The sequence below is a fragment of the Electrophorus electricus genome, chromosome 1, assembly GCF_013358815.1.
Source record: "Electrophorus electricus isolate fEleEle1 chromosome 1, fEleEle1.pri, whole genome shotgun sequence".
In the NCBI taxonomy this organism is placed as follows: domain Eukaryota; kingdom Metazoa; phylum Chordata; class Actinopteri; order Gymnotiformes; family Gymnotidae; genus Electrophorus; species Electrophorus electricus.
Window position 1 is genome coordinate 20243033 of NC_049535.1, and position 9593 is coordinate 20252625.

The window sequence follows — 9593 nt, forward strand, 5'->3', positions numbered from 1 at the left end:
AATTTGAGACCCAATCCAACCCCTGTGAGATATGTCATAAGACACATCCAACCCTTTTGACAAATGTCATAAGACACATCCAACCACTATGAGATATGGCACATGACACATCCAACCACTGTGAAATATCGCGTGACACATTCAACCCCTGTAAGATATGTCACATAACACATCTTAGGTGACCAGCAGAAAGCCAGGGACCAGCTGAGAAGTGAAACTATTTCTGACTCTTCCTGTCCCTCCAGGTAGAGCTCACCAGGGTGGAAACAACAGCCATGGTGCGTAAATATCAGTCACCAATGAGGGTCTACAAATATTCCTTTGAACTCATAATGGCAGTAAGTCAGTAAGTGTGTGTGTGTGTGTGTGTGTGTGTGTCTGTCATGCATGGCTGTGCTAAACATGCCTATTAGGCTTTATAGCTATTATATAGGATTTGTTAGCTCTGCTCTGTGTTCAGGAGAACCCAGTGGCCTGTTTATGGATCTCATTTTTTTAACCCAGCAAATGGTGAATGGTTAACTGTAGACAGGGACATCAACAGCATTTTTGCACAATCTGAGAAGTCACATTCTGTCAGGGTTTGTCTGGCTTGACTCTTGTCTGCATTTTATGTTTATGTGAATGGTAGTTTAGACATATTGACAACATTCAAAACTCTTACCCGGTTCATGATGTACCACAATTCCCTCATGTGAGATTGTTCTACTAACCCACAGACACAGGGAAATGAAATAAAATGCCAAGGTAGCTTGTACTGGGTATTTATGCCTGCGTCCAGTTCTGCAGAGCAGATTTCAGCTTCATGATCCATAAAGCAATTTTCTTCAGGGAAAATGGAGCCACACAATGAAATGTGATTTACAGAACAACAGAACACTTTTGGGTGTGATTCAGAGTTGAGTGGTATATTCTGCTCTTCTGAACACCAGCTGGTGGGAACTGATTATAACAATAATACTGATAATATTGATAATAACACATCCACTTGGTATAGCTCCCACAGTACCAGTAACCACAACATCAGCCCGTTCCCCTACACAGACAATTTCTACGAGACTGGCCAGTTCCTCTACACCAACCCGTTCCACAACACGAGCCCTTTCCCTTACACCGACCCATTCCAGAACAATGGCCTGTTCCATGACACCAACCCATTCCAAGACCCTGGCCCATTCCATGACACCAGGCCATTTCGCAACACAACCTGTTCCACAATACCAGCCTGTTTCACTACACCAACCCGTTCCACGACACTGACCCATTCCTTTACACAGACTTTTTCCATGGAACAGGCCTGTTTCATAACATTGTTTCATAACACCAAAACTGACACCACCTAGAATTTTTTACCAGTGCTCTTATTTGTTTTTCTGGAATCTAGTGGAGTTATGGAATCAGTTTTTGCACAGTATATCTTTTTCATTCTTTTCTTTACTCATGCTTGAGAGGCAGTGGGCACTTTAATAAACACAAATTCAAGTGGAGTTGTTTGTTTTTTAGTTTGTGTTCATGTGATTATTCTTATAGGCTGACATTTGAAAGAAGATTTTTAACATTAACCTTAAAATGAATCCTCTAGATTCCTCCAAAGCAGACTTGGCCAAATGGTAAGTTTATTGCTTATTGTAATTTATAATGTGTCTTATGAAGAAGAGCTGTGTTTTGACACGATGGTGTCTGTCTTGCTTTGCAGCAGGCATTGTGCCTCATCATTGCAGCTAAATTGATCCCCGTCGCTATTAGGTGACAGTGTACATTCATCGATCTGCACATGACATTATTTCCCTCGGCAGGAGAACACTAATGATTTTCCTGCTGGAAAATTGTGATCTAGCTTTTCAGATTCTCTGAAAGTGTCTTTATCATCATGGGTTAGTTAGAACGGTGAAGGAGGGGCTGTGTTGAGGTGCTCCATCAGCAACACATGGCAGTGTCACTATGACTGAATCACTCTGGCCGCCTCACTGCCTCACTATCAGTCTGAGCTGATGTCAGGTCCCGCAGCCTCGGTCCAGGTCACGTTTTTGTTCTTTTCTTGCTCACAACAGAAGTGAGCCAGAGACTTGTAGCTTACATGCCCTCCATTAGCTGCTTCAGGCATGCTGGCAGGAATGAAGATGTGGACCGTCTGGGAGCTGTGGGGTTTTGATTGCAGTGAAGTGTGGTTGCTCTTTCCCCTCATAAGATACTAGATATAATATTAGAACAGTGATAATACATATTATATTTAGAATTACATAAGATATAATAGATATTAGATATATATGATATATATTAGAAATAACCTACATAAAACCAGCACCTAAAGGCAAAACCCAGACTTGTGCAATGAATTGCTTAGGAGCGAAGTCTGTCCTAATGTGCATATATTTGCATCTCCATCAAGTAGTAATGAGTCCTTCCATTCCAATTTTAGCATTTGTTAGTAGTTCAGGCAGGACCAGAGCAGATGTGAATGGGGAGTGCATCGCTGCTTGGTCCTTATGTTCATTTTTAAACAGACACAGCAACTTTTCTGACCTACATATTCATTTATGTACATCCAGCATAAATAACGTTAAGCCAAACACAAGCCAATCTCTCTGTAATCACTCATTACCAAACTGACTCACTGATGCTGGGCTGGCCTTCCTCAGAGTCAATAATTCTGAATGTTGAACGGCCCAGACTTGTAATATGACATCACTGTAAATATATCCTGAGGTACACATATGTTTCGCTACCATAGCCCAGCATTAGGTGCTGCGTTGTTATGGCACTCAGAGCTGCATCACCCTAACAGAGACCTGTAACTGTCTGTGCCCACCAATCATCAAAGGAAATCTTCTGCACCACTGGAGCTTCTTAGGAGGCCAGAAAGCACTGATCATTATGCACAACACTCTTCAGCACCCAGCCAGCACCACGCAAACACTGCTGTTTAGTAGAGGACTCTGGGTAAATATTGACAGCGATGGTATGTGTAATTGCCTAGCTCAAATGAGCTGCAAGGTCAGTGCTAGAAAGTCAAGGTCAAACAGCTAGTGGTTTATTGAGGTGACAGACTGTTTTTGCTTTAGACACCTTGATGGGTTTATTTTTGTACGGTTCAGTTTGCTGAATGGAGGCCAAACAGCCTGACATTAAACACAATTTGTGTGTATGTTATGTCAGCCAGAGGAGGATGCCCCCTGTTTGAGGGCCCTTCTCAAGGTTTCTTCCTCATGCTCTATGGAGTTTTTCCTTACCACTGCCGCCCTTGGCTTGCTCACTTGGGGCTTGGACTCTGACATGCGTAAAGCTGCTTTGTGACAGCAACTATAAATTTGACTTTGATTTTGACTTTATATGCTCCACTTCAGATGCCTATGAGAGGAGTTTCCCAACTTGTCCACTCATCCTGATTTTCATACACGCGGATGCTCCTCGCCTACTGAAAAAGTCAATTCACCTTCACAAGCCTCCCCGCACCCCCCAAACTGTTGCAAATCAGACAGAACAATGTGCACATTTACTAGTTCACTCAATTTGATGCATTTGTACAACAGGAGGTGCTTGAAGGACTCAGTTTTGAAATTTTCTGCAAAAATGTCAGTTATAGGGAATTCTAAATGAAGCTCTTTTTGTTGAGATGGAGTGATTTGTACCTTGCTCTCAGACTAAGGGCAGGATATATGGTGACCAGCTGTGACCAGGATTTGTGCAGCAGGGGTGGACTATCTGTACTTCATGCAAAAGAAAACACTGGAACAGAGAACACTGCATATTGAAGCCTACAATGAGACTTTCTCCAGCAGGGTGGTTTTCAGACAGCACTACAGCTACAAGGTCAGCTCACTTTAATGCTTTATGCCACAGGCATTGGTATGCTTTGATTTTATTAAGACCAGATGTTCCTGGCCAAGACCTCAACAAACCCTAAGGATCAAACCCCAAACAGAACAATCTCAGGATCAAACCCCAACCAGAACAAATTCAGCATCCAACCCCAGTCAGAACAAACCCAGGATCAAACCACAATCAGAATGAATCCAGGCTTGAATCCCAGTCTGAACGAACCCAGCATCAAACCCCAGAACAAACCTCAGCCAGAACGAATCCAGAATCAAAACCCAGTAAGAAAGAACCTAACATCAAACTCCAGTAAGAACAATCCCAGGATCAAACCCCAGACAGAACAAACCCAGGTTCAAACCCCAGACAGTCCACTTTGCATTTGTTTGTTAGTTCTTCATTCTACCCTGAATGTCACGTGAGTTAATGCAGTGATGATATCCTAGCTCATGTCTCAGAGCTGCACTATAACCGATATTTGATCAAAGCTTTGCTTTTGGACTCATCCACGTTTGTCAAATCTGCCCACCACAGGTGCACCCAGAGAACTAGGACTGGACATGTTTCCAGCAGAATGCCACCATGGACATGAAGTCCTTCTTTGGCTTTGAAAGCTCAGCAGAGAAGTTAGTCATGAGGCAGCATGCCACCAATATTAAGAAGGTGTGAGTGGGCTTGATTCTGCAGCTGACCCTAATTACTGAGAACAATGTTGGAATGTTAGGAGTGATGTTGAAGTGCTGCAGAACCTCTGGAGATGAGTCAAGACATTAGGGCGTGGCTGAGTTTTACTGGGGTGCTGATTAGTCTAGACAGCATGTTGATAGGGCACTTCCTGTTGAGCTAGTCCCTGTTAGCAGCACTTTTTGTGCTATTGCATTAGTGCATTTCAAAATGTATATGTACCCCTATAGTGTGTTACAAAATGTATACATGCCCCTACCCTACAAGCAGTGTTGTAAATCGAAGCAGGCAAAGACTTAATCCATGTAAACTTAATAAATGTATTTGACTCCAACTTGTAATTACTAGCTATGTTGGGAGGAGCTTAGATCTATTGACCAGTATAGGTTTGAGAATATGCATAGCCAAATTTAAAGTTCCTTCTTGCTAAAACAATCTGCTTTGTCTGAGAATTGCCATTTGACTAGCATAATTTAGGGTTTAACTAGTGAACAGTAGAAACTGAATATGTAGGTTATATAATGCTGTCTTAAAGCTAAATCTTATATAATGCTATCTAAAAAGCTGAGTTTCATATGACTTCAAAGTAACACTGGGTTTATTAATGGTAAAAAAGCAAATCAGTTATTCATATGAATCAATGTTGTAATTAGGCTATACAACAGATACAATGAATAATGTGAAACATGAATAAAGCATAGAAAACACTACCTGAATGTTAACTGATAGACAGATAGATACAGAGAGAGATGAGGAGAGAGTGAGTGAAGAAGAGAGGGAAACAGACAGATAGAGTGAGGGAGAGAGGGAAACAGAGAGAGAATAAGTGAGCAAGTCCGAGGGATCACCAGTCCACCAGCTCCAATCCAGATCTACTCTATGGTCCACCCATTTAGCCAATCAAAAACACAACTTCATAGACCAAGATTTGGCCTACATACATCTGAGCTGTATCTACCCATAATGCTTCATTCATACTCTTATTCTCCTTTCTCACACCTCTTCTGGCAGGAGAAGGAGATAATTGACTATTACCTTAGAGAACTGGAGTCACAGGGCACAACCCACATACCTCACTGGAAACCTACTTCCACCACTGCCACTTCCATCCCAGCCCCCCGCAGCAGCGAAGACCATGAATGAATCACAGACTGCCTGCCTGGGTCCCTGCACGGTTAGGTGACAGGCTGCCTGCTCAGGTCCCCACAAGGTGGGGTCAGGTGACAGGATGCAAACCTGGGTTCCTTGTTATGTAAATGACCAACGGGATATTCCACACCTTTAATTCATTAATTTCCATGAACATACTGATATTTGTTTTCCTGTGACCAAATATAAAGAAGCTCTATGTTTAACTGAACTAGTAAACTGAATTACTGGATAATTCTGTCTATGTCCTAATGTTGCAGATAAGTTAGATTCAGACTACAAAGAGCTAAGTCCTCTGCAGGAGAGCCGTCTGAGCCGCCTGTGTGAGTAGCTACAGGAAACACACAAGGGCAAGGTCAAGAAGGAAACACAAACATACACTCCACACCACACACACACACACACACACACACACACACACATTTCCATCTCCCTAAAGATGAGCACATACTGCAGTTTCTGCGCTCACATGAGTCCAGTGTGGAGAAGGCACAGAAGTCTCTGTGTCACAGATTTACCTGGAGGAAGTGCCACCAAGTGGACGTCTTGCTGGATATGTACCTTACCACTTTTTCTGTGATATCATGATAACCAGGCAGAGGAACACATTTAACCTATTTATCAAGCTTGAAGATCAGGCTTCCTCTTTGTAAGAAGTGAGCTGCCATTTTATAAGCAGAATAGCATCTTCAGATAATCTTATAAACGGATAATCTCAGTCCTGATAATTCACAGTTTAAACATAGCTATGGTCTAATGATCTATATTATTAATCTAAATTACTAAATACATTTGCTTAATTACATTTGTGGAGTGGGCTGAGACGCGTAAGCAGCCCTTTCAGCCCACTCCACTCTAAACCCTAAGCATAACTACTGGCTGATCACCTCGCACCACCTGCCTCCAACAGGTGCTCTCCATCAATGAGGAAGGTCTCAAGCACTGTAAGGAGAACACAGTCATCTTCGGTACACCAGTCAGGTAGTAAACCACCACAGTAGGTGACGTGTGAACAGCCCTGTGCAGTGGGGTCAAGAGTGTGATTCTTGTGTGTGTATGTGTGTGTGTGTGTGTGTGTGTGTGTGTGTGTGTGTGTGTGTGTGTGTGTGTATGTATGTGTTATTTTGGGCAGTTGTTGGACCTGCCTGGTGGACCTGGAGGGTTTTAAAATGAGGCATCTGTGGAGGCCTGGAATCAAAGCACTGCTGAGGATCATAGAGGTGGTGGAGGCCAACTACCCTGAGACACTGGGCTGGCTGCTCTTAGTGAGGACACTGGTAAGGAAACACACACACACACGCACACACACAGACACACATATACACACACACTGCCCAACATATACACATGCTGACTTGTTCTCTCTTCATTGACTGATATTAGATGTCAGCACGCATCGACCTGTCAGTATCCTTCGACTATGTTTGCAAGGTGTTATTACCTTGTCTTATCTGGGCTTCCGCAAACGTCAAGTTTGTGCCCCAGCAGATGTTTTCCAGCACTCCAGTAAAACAGCCTTGCATTAAATCATCTGTTCCCAGATCAGCCCATTTATAGCTGAGAACACATGTAAAATATTCCTCATCTACGCTGGCAAAGACTATTGTGACTCGGGAGGCCTGGTGGACTACATAAGCAGAGACTTCATCCCACAATTCCTTGGGGGCAACTGTCCGGTGAGTCCCCATGGCAAAGGACAAAGCTCTGTTGTCATGGAGATGAGGTATAAACATTGTGTGTATTTCTAATGTGGTGAAGTCAAAGTGTTAAATGCATCATCGTTGTCCTGTGTCAAACCTGCGTTAACCCTAAAGTTACCCTCTTTGAACACAGCCTTACATTAACATTAACATGTAACATTAATCTCTATCAACTTGAGTTAAAGAGAACCAGTCAACCTTGGTTGGCCAAATGCTGAGAGCTGACACTGGCTGTGCATTGTGCTGTGTTGTGCTGGATGTTGTGTTGTGTGTTTGCTATCTTGTGTTTCAAGCAGGGCTCCTGCTGGTCCTTTGTAGTACTGCAGACAAAAACCACAAAAACAGTGAGAATACGATTTTCATTCTTACCTCCGCACTATTTTCTTGCATGTTTTATGAACTTCTCATTCTTTCCAGATACTGATTGACGTCACTGAGCCCTCCTCTGTTATCACGTGGGACTTAGACATGTGCAAAGGAGAATCTATCACTGCAGCATCTATCCCTGCAGAAGGGCCCCTCAGTCTCTGAACAGGGAGACTCTGGCTGGGGCTGACCTGACAGGCTCCAGCAGCAGCAACGCTTAAGTGATGGACAGGTCATGGATGCTGGGCCAGCACTACAGCATGGTGGAGATGGCTTTCATCTGGAAAGAAGGAGAGAGCATACAGGTAACGTGGGCACCCATGTGTAACATAAAAACTGCAAACAAGCTAGTGGGAATGATATGTAATTTCTCTAATACTGTAACAGAATTAGGTGTTTTTTGTTGCAGTGGCTCTTTAATAAGTTTTACATCATTCACCAAACTAAGCTTTCGTGGCTTGTTGATGGGGGAAAAAAAAATCATAATGAAACACAAGCAGCACAACACATTGCACCAAACCATCACTGCTGTATCACCCTATTCTCCTGTGTCTGACTGTCCCAAGTCAGATTGTCCTGTGCCTGACTCACATCTAATTGTCCCATGCCCAGTTATCCCACACTTGACTGTCCTGAGCCACTGCTACACTCAGCACTGAGGTCTCTCCTCTTACAGGGCTCACATGTGACCTGCTGACCGGGCTTCTACATCCTGCAGTGACGTTTCCAGGGCCCCAGCCAGCCCCACATTGATGACGTGTTAGGCTCACACCAGACCTCCGATCACACATGCAGGGTCAAGTACTACACAGAGGTGCTACAGAGTGCCACCTTCAGGTCAGGTCCACGCTGCATTCACCCAGTGCATGCCTTGTTCAGTGTAGCCACAGTAGCTGAAAATAAACACAAATAATTTGTTTCTCCATACATTTTGTCTCTGTGTGTGTGTGTGTCTGTGTGTGTATGTGTGTTCTAGGGGTTCTATGACCAGCCTGGATTCCAGTCACAGCTGTTTCTCCCAGCTTAGTGGTGCCACCTCCTATTCTGGCCAATCAAATTCCTCCTCACTTATTTCACTGTAGATGCTGAGATGTAGATGTTTTTTTGTTTGTTTTTTTGTTTTTTTTTAATGGGCCTTGAAGTGCAGTGCGTTCTCCTGACAAGAACAGTGAACAGTCATTAATGCCTTACAGGGAAAATGTACATATACAGACCAGTTTAAAAGCTGTATAACTGTTCCTAAAGCATTTGTACAGTTCTCATGTAAAACTGGAAAGGGTTTCAGTTATTTAGCTCTTTATCAATCACTTCTTGTGTCAGCTGTAAAAACCATGTTACCAAATCATATTGTGTGTATATTTCTGCAAATACATTAAAAAAACACACATATAAAAAAAATTAAAAAAAAAAAATTAATAAAATATATATATATATATATATATATATATATATACATACACACACACACACACACACACACACACACACACACACACACACACACATATATGTGTGTGTGTGTGTATGTGTGTGTGTGTGTGTGTGTGTGTGTGTGTGTGTGTGTGTGTGTGTGTGTGTGTGTGTCATTCTTCACATTCCCCACAAGATGGCAGTGTGTTACCTTAGAGTCAAATATTATTAAGGAATGGTGTAAAGGGATGTAAAATAAGTTACACCGTCAGACTACTTTACCCACAAAGGTAAAAGCAGTCTGTAGGATGTAGTTGGGGCTCTGTTAAATGAGTGGAAGTTTGATTTCCTCCACAGGGATGACTTCTTTAACATAGCTGTAAAATGGCTTATCTATGCATAAGTCTAAATCTCCACCTAGTCCTAACATGCAGTCCTGAGACTTATGTGTTTCCATGGTCTGTTGCA

At 42.8% G+C, this 9593-nt stretch overlaps 1 pseudogene; it reads left to right on the forward strand.

Annotated features, from left to right (window-relative positions):
• Positions 1 to 275: 275 nt before the first annotated feature.
• LOC113571412 lies at positions 276 to 9071 on the forward strand (annotated as a pseudogene).
• Positions 9072 to 9593: the final 522 nt, after the last annotated feature.